The 11,234-nt window shown below is 44.5% G+C and overlaps 1 long non-coding RNA gene across 1 annotated transcript; it reads right to left on the bottom strand.

Annotated features, from left to right (window-relative positions):
* Positions 1–233: 233 nt before the first annotated feature.
* On the bottom strand, positions 234–10,971 carry LOC115551083 (uncharacterized). The gene is made up of 2 exons (XR_003977976.1): positions 10,431–10,971; positions 234–1,851 (listed from the first exon to the last, which is right to left on the bottom strand). It is a non-coding gene; the product is annotated as an uncharacterized LOC115551083 (long non-coding RNA).
* Between the last annotated feature and the right edge of the window lie 263 nt (positions 10,972–11,234).

The following is an 11,234-nucleotide window of genomic DNA, read 5'->3' as shown; positions in this document are numbered from 1 at the left end:
CTTGTTTGGCTTCCTTTGCCCTGACAAGCGCACCTCCCCCCCCCCCCCCCCCCCCGCCTCCCCCGCCCTCCTCTGCCTCCAGCTACCGGCCGAGCTGGGGCAAACGCAGCGACGGGGACGCCGTACACGTCTCCCGCTCAAGCCCTGTGTTCTCCCGCTGCGCTGCCACGCGCACACGCTCTGGCTCTGTGATTCCCTCTCTCTGTCAACGCTCCAAACCTGTTTCTCTCTGGGTCTCTCTCTCTCTCTCTGTCTCTCTCTGCGTGGAGGAGCTCTTTGGTCATCCCATGCACAGAAGTAACACTCTTTTTTTCTCACGTTCACTCCGCCTCAACCCCCTCCGGGAGGATCAGAGGAGTCTTTTTTTCGTTAGTTTTCGGTGCTTGGGTTGTAGTTTTGTCCTTATCGTTCCCAGCCGCTCTGTGGGAGTCCTGAAGCCGTGTCTCTGGCGGCTGATCTTATTCCGTCTGTCAGTGCGTCGGGAGCGACGCCAGACCTCTGGTGGAATCCTTCTCGACGACGTATGTAGTCCTTACTCAGAGCCACTGGCATCCGACTGGCTGCCGAGACTACCTCCGCTGAACGCGCTCTCTCTCTCTCTCTCTCTCTCGCGCTCTTTGTTGCACTGTAGCAGTCAAGCAGAGAAAGCCAGCAGACCGGGTGAGAGGGAGGGAGGAGTAGGGAGTTGTTCCAGCCCTAAAGGTGTTCCATGGCGTCGCTAGTCATCCTTCAGCGATACTAATTCCTCCCCCTCTGCGCTTCTTTTACCGTTTCTTAGTTTCATTTCTCTTTTTCTTTTCTTCCGTCCGGCTGCTTTCTTTCTCGTCAGTCAAACACTGCCTCAAACACAAACACTTCTCTGTGCTCCCTGCATACCTCTCTCTCTCTCTTTATCTTTCCACAGTTCTGCCTTTTGTTTGTCTTCCGTCTGTCCTCTACTCCTGTATCGAGGTATATCCCTCTCTCCGCGTGTCTGGCTCCCTTGGCCTGGGGTCAGGGTGTGGGTTAAGTATGCCTTACCCTATAGGGAGGGTCGCCCACCCACGAGTCTCACAGACCTATATTTAAGGCTCTTCAGTCGCATAGTCTCCTCAGTCCTGGACAAAAATATCAAACAACAAAATCGTATCTCCGCCCACTCTGTTTCTACATGTACACCATGTAGTTCAGTGACACAGGGTTTGGTGATTAGCGGGTAGGGGGCTGGTTGCGTCACCGGAAAAGGGTAAACAACTCCCACTTCAGCCAAGCAATTACACAGTATTACACAGGGATTGACAAGGATATGTATTGTTTGTAGGATGAGGGCTTAGCCGGCGAGGACAGACAGCCCGACGGGGAACCCACAGCCTTGGGGAGAACGAGTATGGCAGGGAAAGAAGCAAAGAAGATGGAACCCATCAACCCCCAATCCCATCTTCTCTCCAGCTGGCTCAGAATAGAGTGTCAGAGGACGAGACAAGGAAGCATCTGTCCTCCTGCGCCGTGTGTGTGTGTGTGTGTGTGTGTGTGTGTTTTGGGGAGTGCAGATATTGGTTCAGGTTTTACCTTATCGACCCATTCAGCTTGCCAGTTGTGATGGTTTAATTTTGTTCATGTGCACGCAAGTGTGTGTGTGTGTTTGTGTGCGTGCGTTTATATTAGGTACTGTTTTGCTATCTTTCAACAGCATTTGCAGAAAACAGCACGGTTATTCTCCTGTGGAGCCCTGGAATACAGTGTGTGTGTGTGTGTGTGTGTGTGTGTGTTTGTGTGTGTGTTTGTGTGTTGTAGAGGGGGTTGCTTGATCTTTGCGTGCCTCTTTCAGGAACATCAGACTGACGAAGACCGGGATCCGGTTCCTCTAGAGACCTGCAGGGACAAGACAAGAAAGAAAATGGAGAGCGTGGCTTACTCCTTTGCGACCATACAGCAATCCCTCCAGCTCACCAAATACCGCTTTAATCTCACGATGCATATTCCTCGTCCTAGTGCCCCACCACCCCCATCTTCATCATCTCCAAAATATATAGGGCTCCTGTGGCTCAATGTTATGTAGAGCAGTCAACCTCTTCTAATTCCTTTTACCATTTCAATCAGGCTTTCCCTGTCTTTTTGTATTCAACCACTCCCCCTCTCTTTTCTCTTTCTTTTTTTTTCTGTGCCGTTTTGTCTAATGGATAGCCCACGCTAACCCCCTGCCGGAAATTCATGCAACCCACATATTCTTGCTTCTATCTTCCACCTCCTTTACGTTCCCCGAGCTTGGCGGTTGGTCGTATTAAGCATTCCCCTCATTGTAATGTTGTATGTTGTGTAAGAAGGGTTGCATTTAGAAACAAATGGTTCCTTGCAGAGAGGGAAGGGCAACAGGTTTGAAAGTCTTGCTGCTGCTGCAAAAGAAAGTACTGAGCAAGCTTTTGTGGTCCTCCCTTGCTGTGCACACACACACACACACACACACACACACACACACACACACACACACACACACACACACACACACACACACACACACACACACACACACACACACACACACACAAAAAAGCCGCCCCGAAATGAGCGATTATTTTCCTCTCTCCTCTTTTTGATACATTGCCATAGCAGCAGGCAGCTGTGACTCGATGTCGTCAAGGCAACAGCATAACCTCTGCTTCTTTTCTTTTTTTACACTTTAAGCTAGTGTCATCCGTTGATTGAATGCGTGTGTCTTCTTGTGAGATCAACAAGGGGTCAACTGGCACACACAGGATTCTTTGGTCTGCCTACAATGTTGTTTATAAATGTACAGTAGAAAACATGACCGGCACGTGTCTCTAATCATCTCAGATTAAGGCATCAATTGATTAACTAAGCTAGATGCATGCATATACGCACACGCACCCCCCCCCCCCCCCCCCCCGCACACACGCACGCACGCACGCACGCACGCACGAACGCACGCACGCACGCACGCACGCACGCACGCACGCACGCACGCACGCACGCACGCACGCACGCACGCACGCACGCACGCACGCACGCACGCACGCACGCACGCACGCACGCACGCACACACACACACACACACACACACACACACACACACACACACACACACACACACACACACACATACGTCTGTGGATTATTAAAGAGAGTCCACTTTCTAAGGCAAAAAAAACAGTCAAACAGTACCTGCTGGCATGAGGCGGAGGTGAAGCAAGTGACAGATGAGGCAGGTTAGCTTCAGTGCTCTGCTGGCATGCATTCACCCAAGCCTCCCGAAGGAAATTCCACACCAAAGCGATATTAACAGTCACCTTTGGTGGCTCGACTGACTCCAGCAGAAGCCCTAGTGCGACCACTCAGTGCTGTTTTTATGACGCGCTGTGTTATGAAGATATTATGCAGCGATTGCTGTGCACATCCTCTGTTTCTGTAATTCTGGGTAAGAAGCCTCAACATGGGAAAATAGATACCCAACACAACACAGTTCAATCAATATGGGGGATATTTAAGATCTAATGTCTAAGAGGGTTTGTTTTTCCATCACCTTGTCCGGTGAACTGGGTACACCTGAGCTGTCCAGCTGATACAAAGAGGACTGACTGGAGCAGTTCTCCGTTCTGAACATAGAGATTTCACAACATTTTGAAAGTTTGAATCCAGTGTTCTGGTTTGTTTTGGAACCATTTCACTCTATCATGTTGATCATTGATACACGGTATCCCCATGTTGACCCCATGGATCCCGTTGGGCCTCTGCTCTTATGGTAAGTTTCCATTGAGCACTTGGGTTTCTGTGGGGATTTAAAAATCGGGAGCTTGTCTGGAAAACTGTAACTCAACAGCCAGCGCATAGCACTATACAGCACTACATCTAAACTAATCCTAAAATATTTCTCACCGCTTGTAGAGTTGTCTGAATTCTGTTGTGTTTTTAGGTTAGATAGATTTGTCTCCCAGTTCGCTAAGGCTAGCCCATTGGCTGGGCTATTCATAGCCCTTACAAACAGCCAACCCTATATTTTTTCAGAGAGCTAGACTAATCTTTGTAACAAATGCATTACCACATTTTCATAAAAGCTGGCTGACTACTTTGGCTTTAAAATGCCGTGTTTCTTTAACGATTTGCTTCTTCCATCCACATTTCATTACTGGATTAGCAGAAGCGTGTTTGAAATGTATTTGCAACGGGCGCCGTCTAAACCGTTCTCTTTCACTTTCACTTTTTTTTTTATGTTAGAGCAAGTGCCATAACAAAAGATGCAATTAGTGGTAATGGCTTTAAGGTAAAAAAACAGATCAATTAGCATTTTTGGTGGTGACTGACGAGTCTTTGTCAGCTAGCTTGCTTTCAGTCAGCCTTTGTTTAAATCGCCTTTTGTCAGTTAAGAATTGCCATTAATTACGATCTCGCCACGGTTTGAAAAATGTTGCTGTTTATAGACTAGTCGACCAAGTGTTAAGTTAATAGGTGCACAACTCCTCCTAATTAATTACAAATATTAGGCACTAAATATCAGGTTTGGCTGAATTTAACAGCCAAAATAAGCAGGAATTACAGTTGGGTTTGAATTGGGTAATGAATAAAAGGTTCTTCTTGAGGGAGTCAGCAAAGGGTAGGAGACTGTATGTTAACTCTGCCTCTATTATCCATAACAATAAAGAAGCAGAATAAAATTTCTCCCTTTTCTTTCGTCCCTTGCAGATTGCATAGTTTCTCTATCTTCTCACATCACTGCCGTTGCTGTTGTTTGCGTGTCTCCAGCCATGACAGGTTAACACATTCTTCACACATCATTCAAGCCCTTTCCTATATCTCCAATCTCTTCCAGACCACGCGTCAGCCTTGGCCGATGGCACAATGTCATTCTTCATATTTACCGGTGCCGACAGGTCCGAAAGTAAACCTCCCTTTTCCCTCGCACCCCTTACAGTTTTGTTAAGAAGGATATAATTTACCTGCATGGGAAAAATTACAGCTGTGCCCTTGAATGTGGCTATCAAGGTGCCATTTTGAAGAATGACTACATGGGATATTTTAGAAAAGTTCCCAACCCTTAGCCATTTTAACGATAATCCTTTTTAAATAAGCATTCATGATGTATGGTATAGCATCCTAGAACCCATAATCGTCAACCTGTCTTCATAACAAGGGGACGGGAAGGGGAAATCTGAACTAAAATGTTTTCTCCTTGCCAAACAAGGCAAGCATAAAGCAAGTAACAGGTTGCTTGAAATGTTAATTCAAGTAGTTTTATCAACTGAAACGAAGCGGCCCTGGTCTGTGCTGAAAATGTTACGTTGTCATGGAAACTCTCCTCAGGGGAATTAAGGGAATGTGTGTTTCTCCAATCCTCACTTTATTCCGCTGTGTAATCAAGCAGGCCTTGATTATACTATTACACAGTGTCAGTGCCTGGAAAAGCTCTTTTTTCTTTACCGACAATGTATTTTTTCAGCTGGAAACATTAAAATAACGGCCACATAACTGACAAAAAGTTAACTCCATCCATCCATTCATTTATTTGATGTGTAGTGGTGGACCTTTGATAAAATCCATATTTTTAATTACCTTGCGGCTGATAAGGCCTGATGCAGGGGAATGATTGAATGGCTGTCCCACAAGTACAACTGCACCTCCGTCATTGTTCTCTAGCTGGTTGGCAACATGTCCAAAAGGCTATTGATATGCTCCATCATACTGCCCCCATGTCAAACAAACCATTTGAAACAAACAACCTTTCAAACCACTCTATATCAGTCGTTAAATGGCAGCTATGTGGCTGCATTTACTCCCAATGTCATTCAATGGCAGGGTTAAGTCCCAAGGTTATTCTACACAATGTTTAAAAGCTCTCTCCTCTTCACAAACACTTTGTCCACACAGATTGCACTCTCAAAGATCAGTGAAGCCCCGTCCGTCCCGCTCTCTCCGTCATCCCTGTCATGAGTGCACATTTAGGTCTCCATTACTCGATGGGATGACACCACCTCCACCCCCTTCTCCTGCCCCTCAGGAGTCCAGCCAGCGTCTGTCACAGCTGCTCTCCATTTTACCTCTCTGCCCTTTACCCAGGAAGACTCTGACTTCCGTGCTGCACCATTTTGATCTCTATCCCACACAGCACTGTCTGTACGTTTTAGGGATATTCAAGGTCGGATGACAAGTGCTTGTAAAGTAAAGAGTGAAGAGTACATTCAAGGACTAGAACATGTTCCTATAAAGACGACCATAGTACACATTTAATCGTTCAGCTTTTAAGCACATTAAAAGGGGCACTAGAGGATGTTTGGGCTAGGAAATGGACAGATATAGTCCCGTGCCAATTCCCCCCCCCCCCCCCCCCCCCCCCCCCCCCCTTGCCCCCATGTCTTCCAGATTGAAGGCCTAGCCAATCAAATTAGGAAAAGTGCTGAGCAGCATTTTAAAGCTAAGGCTTTTGCCTAAGCATAGTCCATACTACTGAACATAAAATAAACTTTGGGACACAAAAGACAGAGATTAAATTGCTTTGGTATTGACTTATCTGTATGCACTCAATACAGGACACAGTGCTATGCATTCTGTCCCCTCAGCTGTGTCTAACGCAGCAGCTAGGTTCTGGCCTCTGCAAATTATAACTATTGAAGCGAATGGCGGCCCCAATATGGCTCTTTTACCAATGGCTAAGTAAGAGAAAATCAGTTTTTATTTTGCTATCGGTCTTAGGTTCGTATCAGGATGTAATCATCCTTGCAGATCCAAATGTGTGTGAGTCTGCACATTTTCCAGGCATTAACCTGAGTAGCTGGGATGACAGTAGAGCAGGAGCCTTGTAGGAATTTAAAACGTGACACCTCAACAAACCAGCAGAGAGCCAACACGTAATGTTCAGAGTATAGGGTCATCAAGTACAAGGACATACCATCATGTTCTTTGGGGGGGGAAAAATAGACATAATCACAGAATAAATTATTTCTTGCTGGCTGAGCTTAACAGATGCTTTTTTCTTTTTGCTTACATGTGGAAGAGACGAAGCACACATATCAAGAGAAACAGAGTATATTTTGTTGAAACAAGCAATGCACCACTATGGAAGAAAAAAAGCTGAGTTTCTCTCTCCCTATTAGTTGTGAACCTAGCCATGGTCGGAAAGTGGTTTGTTATTTTCTCTAGTGAAAGGCAGGGACAATGTTTTGTGTGGCATGCTAGATCAATCAAGGAAGGAAAACGTATTAAATGCATATCTCATTCAAGTCTTGTTCGGTTTTTAAAAGCCCTTAATCTCTGGTCTTGACAGGACATTGATTAACTAGACCTAAAAAAACCCCACTAAAGGTCTCCTTCAGTTTCTCCCATGAGTGCCTTCAAATACTTCACAGAGGGCTGGGGTGGGTGGGGGGTGTTGGGGAATAGAAATGAATGCCTGATCGACAGCAGCCCAGCCTGTATCAAAGCACAGATGAAAGGCCTTAAAAACGAAAGAGAATCAAGATCCAAAAAGAGGATGCACTTTTGAGATGTAGATCCAAACAAAACCCTGTTTGTTACCAAGGTTAAGGATGAACCTACTTTAAGTTTGGAATTAAGGGTGTGTTGGTTTTCCTCAAAATTGATGCACATATACTGCAATCAAATTGAGTGAATATAAACCGAATAAATTATTCTAGATATAATTTAAATGCAGGAGTATAAACTACACATCTTATTCAAATACAATACTGAATAGGCTAGAGCGTCTAAATCACAATTTGAGAGAGAGAGAGAGAGAGAGAGAGAGAGAGAGAGAGAGAGAGAGAGAGAGAGAGAGAGAGAGAGAGAGAGAGAGAGAGAGAGAGAGAGAGAGAGAGAGAGAGAGAGAGAGACTTACACCAGACAATTCCTACACAAAAGGCCTGGTCAGATATCATTGACTACCATTGGTTATTTGTCTTTGCTGAATGCCCCCAGCCTCCTTAACAAGGAAGTTAGAAGTAAGCCATTTGTGCTGAGCGGTCAAGTGTTTCATGTTCTGAATTTTAATCACCCTGGTGTTTTAGTATTCAGTCATCATATTGCCATTAGAGAAGATTACCAGTCAATTTCAATTGGTATCATGGTTCGGATGGTTTCCCGAAAACTGCTCAAATATTGGATTGTCATTCATTAATGTTATCTCTGTGTTTAACATGTCATGTAAGTTTCACGTTTTGGGCTCAATACAAATGGGTTCAAAACTGCTTGTCTGTTTTGGTATTTTGGATGCAGGCTTAGACAGAAGCTATGGCCAGTAGCCATGGAAAGATAGAACACAAATAATTCCTCTCAAGTAACCCGGAAAAATCTGATTCGTTTTTAGGTTTGTAGAAAAATTTGTGTCAGTATTGTGAAACAGTTTGAAGATGTGATGCAATCAGAGGGAGCCTTTGGGGGTTTACATCACACTTGAATTGCCTGGAGGCCATTCCTTTTGTATAATAATGAAGACCTACAACTACTTTAGATTAGAATTCAACTTTATTGTCAAGAGTATAAAGACAATGCTGTGTAACAGTATAACAGGGCATTACAGGCATTACAGATTTTCCCAGAGACCTTGAATTGCACATACAGGTGATGCAGTGATATGTGTGAGTTCGCCATCTGTGCCGTTTACACAGTCACAGAAAACCTAAAGCTGAATTTCTCAAATGTTTCCCTCTAAAACGGTCTTGCACGACTGTATGCCTCTGGACTTAATTGTCACTGCGCGATCTGGCGTCAATGATTGAAGCTCTAAAAATCCTTTCTGACGTTGTAGCCCACTGCAAAACAAACAATTACAGAATGACAATATTCTGTTTTATCTTGTTCTAACTTGACTCTTTACCTTGTTCTAACTTGACTCTAACTTGACTTGATTTGTCATTTGTCTTTCCTTTGCATTCTCCTGTTACCGATATTTCCCTGTGTTCACTGGGTTCAAGTTCTGCTCAGCACTCCCAGCAAAGCCCCAGGACTCTGCTTTCCCTTGGACCTCGACCAGGACTCTGGTTTTCCTTGGACCTCGACCAGTTCAAACACATACTTGGGAAACGTACTGTGCTGGAAATGGTATTCTTTCCCTCTTCATAATCGATGCATTCCATTCTCTATAATGTCAAGTGATGGGCCAGTTAATGTTTGGTCAATGTCTAGTTCATGGACATTGCTATTTTCCTTGCAGTAAGTCTCTTCAAAGTGAGGTATATTTGTTTTCTTAACTTGGCTTTAAATCTTCGATGCAATTTGTATTTCTATCTGATTATAGTTTTAGCTTGATACAATTATTTCATAAAGTTTGGTTTAGTTCTGCTTTATCTTAATTTAAATAAAAACTAGATGGTTTGGGCACAATGGATAGTTGACAGTAACCCCTCTAGAAGAGTTCAATATGACTGAGTGGACTAACATAAACCATGTGTTAGTTGGATCCACCTGTGGCCTGCGTCAGGTTGCTATCTTGGTGAGGTTATTCACTCTTTTTTGCAACGGTACTTCTCACCCAGAGTGAATACACAAGTCATGGGAAATGCAGTTGGATTCAGTCACAAGTGTAACAGTGTGCTTGCTTACAGTTAGTTTCGGGTTCGAAGCTGATTATGCGCCGCTACTTGGACGATTTATGTTGGCCTACATTTCATGTCTCATGATGATAAGAGACGCTATTCTGGAGCTCCCACCCCCCACTGCTTTGTGCGTTGCTGCTCTCAGCTCTATACGAGGCTGTGTTTGTGTGCAGTCTCTACGGCCTACTACTGCCACTTTCTAACGATTCATCACAAAGAGAACAATCATGGCACATGGATCAACACATGAAGAGTGAGCACAGGAGATGCCTATTTCCACCACTGATAGATTTCAAATTTGCCCAATATTGTTGTATGAAGAAATATTAAAATATATTCATAGAGGTTATGCAATTAAACTATATGCAAAAATCAGAGCGCCACATCAGTCTTAAAGTAGGCTAATTTGAATAAGTAATCTCGCTCTATCTTAAGCTTTTGTTAAGGTACTTTCCCCTAAAACTATGCTTCAATGGGCTGTGGCTGAAGCCGTATCTTAGCAACACTGGCAGGAAGAAGGACGAGGGAGGGGTAACGGGGTGAACAGAAGAGGGGGAAAGTGGGTGAGGGGATAATACGAAACGGAAATTAGGGTGCAGAGGAACTAAGTAGGTGGGACGGGGAAATAAACAAGAATCTGTGAAACCGGCAGATACGTGCGACGATGGGGAGCAAATACAAGAAAGAACGGACTATGAGACGATAAGCAGCAGGGGGAGATAACGTCAAGTTATTGTGTCCACCACAGCCTCTATAGCTGGCTGAGGAGATGGTCTACAAACTGCCAGAGACATAACGATGCCCTCGATTCCTCCTATTATGCCACGAAATGTCCAATAGTGAACCTAATTATCATAGCAACAACCCAGTGCAACCACATAAAAGGAAAATGTAAAATTAAAAAAATAAACTCACCTCGTTAAAAGGATCTTAGGCTGTTTCCACCGTGGCCGGCAGTGTGTCTGCCTCAGACGTGAGGCGTGTAACGGACGTGTAACAGTGTACAGACGTGCTCCAGGCGTTAACGGTTCAGGAAAGCGTCATCGGGTTCAAGACGCGTCTACTGGTTCTTGCACTTGCCTCTGTGTGATCCCAAAGTCTTTATACTGTATTTATACTCTCCCCGAAGGCGAGTGAGAGACCGGTCAGAACGACAAAGGAGATACAGGCGCAGGGTCCATTAGAAACAAATCCACGTCCGTCCCGGTGCAGTGCCAGTGTGTGTAAAGACGATTCCAGATGAGGAGAGGCCACGAAACCGCAAAGCTGTAGATGCTTTCTTGGTTGCAAAAATAAAAAAGACGATTGCCAGCTGTTTTATTTGACAAAAGATTTCGTCCCCCCCAGACCCCCCTACACGGCAGGTCGTGAAGCGGTGTTGGTGTCTCCGCTGAAAGGATCGTCCTCGTTGGTCATGAGCAATTCGACCCCATCAGAGAATATACAGTGTGGTGTTATTTTTGTAGTCCGGAAGTTGACAGCCTGCCTTTTAGTCAAGCTTGTAATTAAACAATTGATCGTTTAGTGTTACATCGAAACGCTATTAATGGTTGCAATATTACTGAACCAAATACAATAAAACAAAAAAACAGACATTGACTATAATCGCAAATAAGTTTATAGAAATATGAGAGATGGTTTGTACTCTCCCTTTTATCCCTTTTAAGCCTTCATTATGTGGAAACAAATAAGATTAGAATTCATCAAATATATACAAGG

Source organism: Gadus morhua, chromosome 9, assembly GCF_902167405.1.
Source record: "Gadus morhua chromosome 9, gadMor3.0, whole genome shotgun sequence".
In the NCBI taxonomy this organism is placed as follows: Eukaryota; Metazoa; Chordata; class Actinopteri; order Gadiformes; family Gadidae; genus Gadus; species Gadus morhua.
Note: the sequence above shows the minus strand (reverse complement) of the source record. Positions and strands in the feature narration are given on the sequence as shown.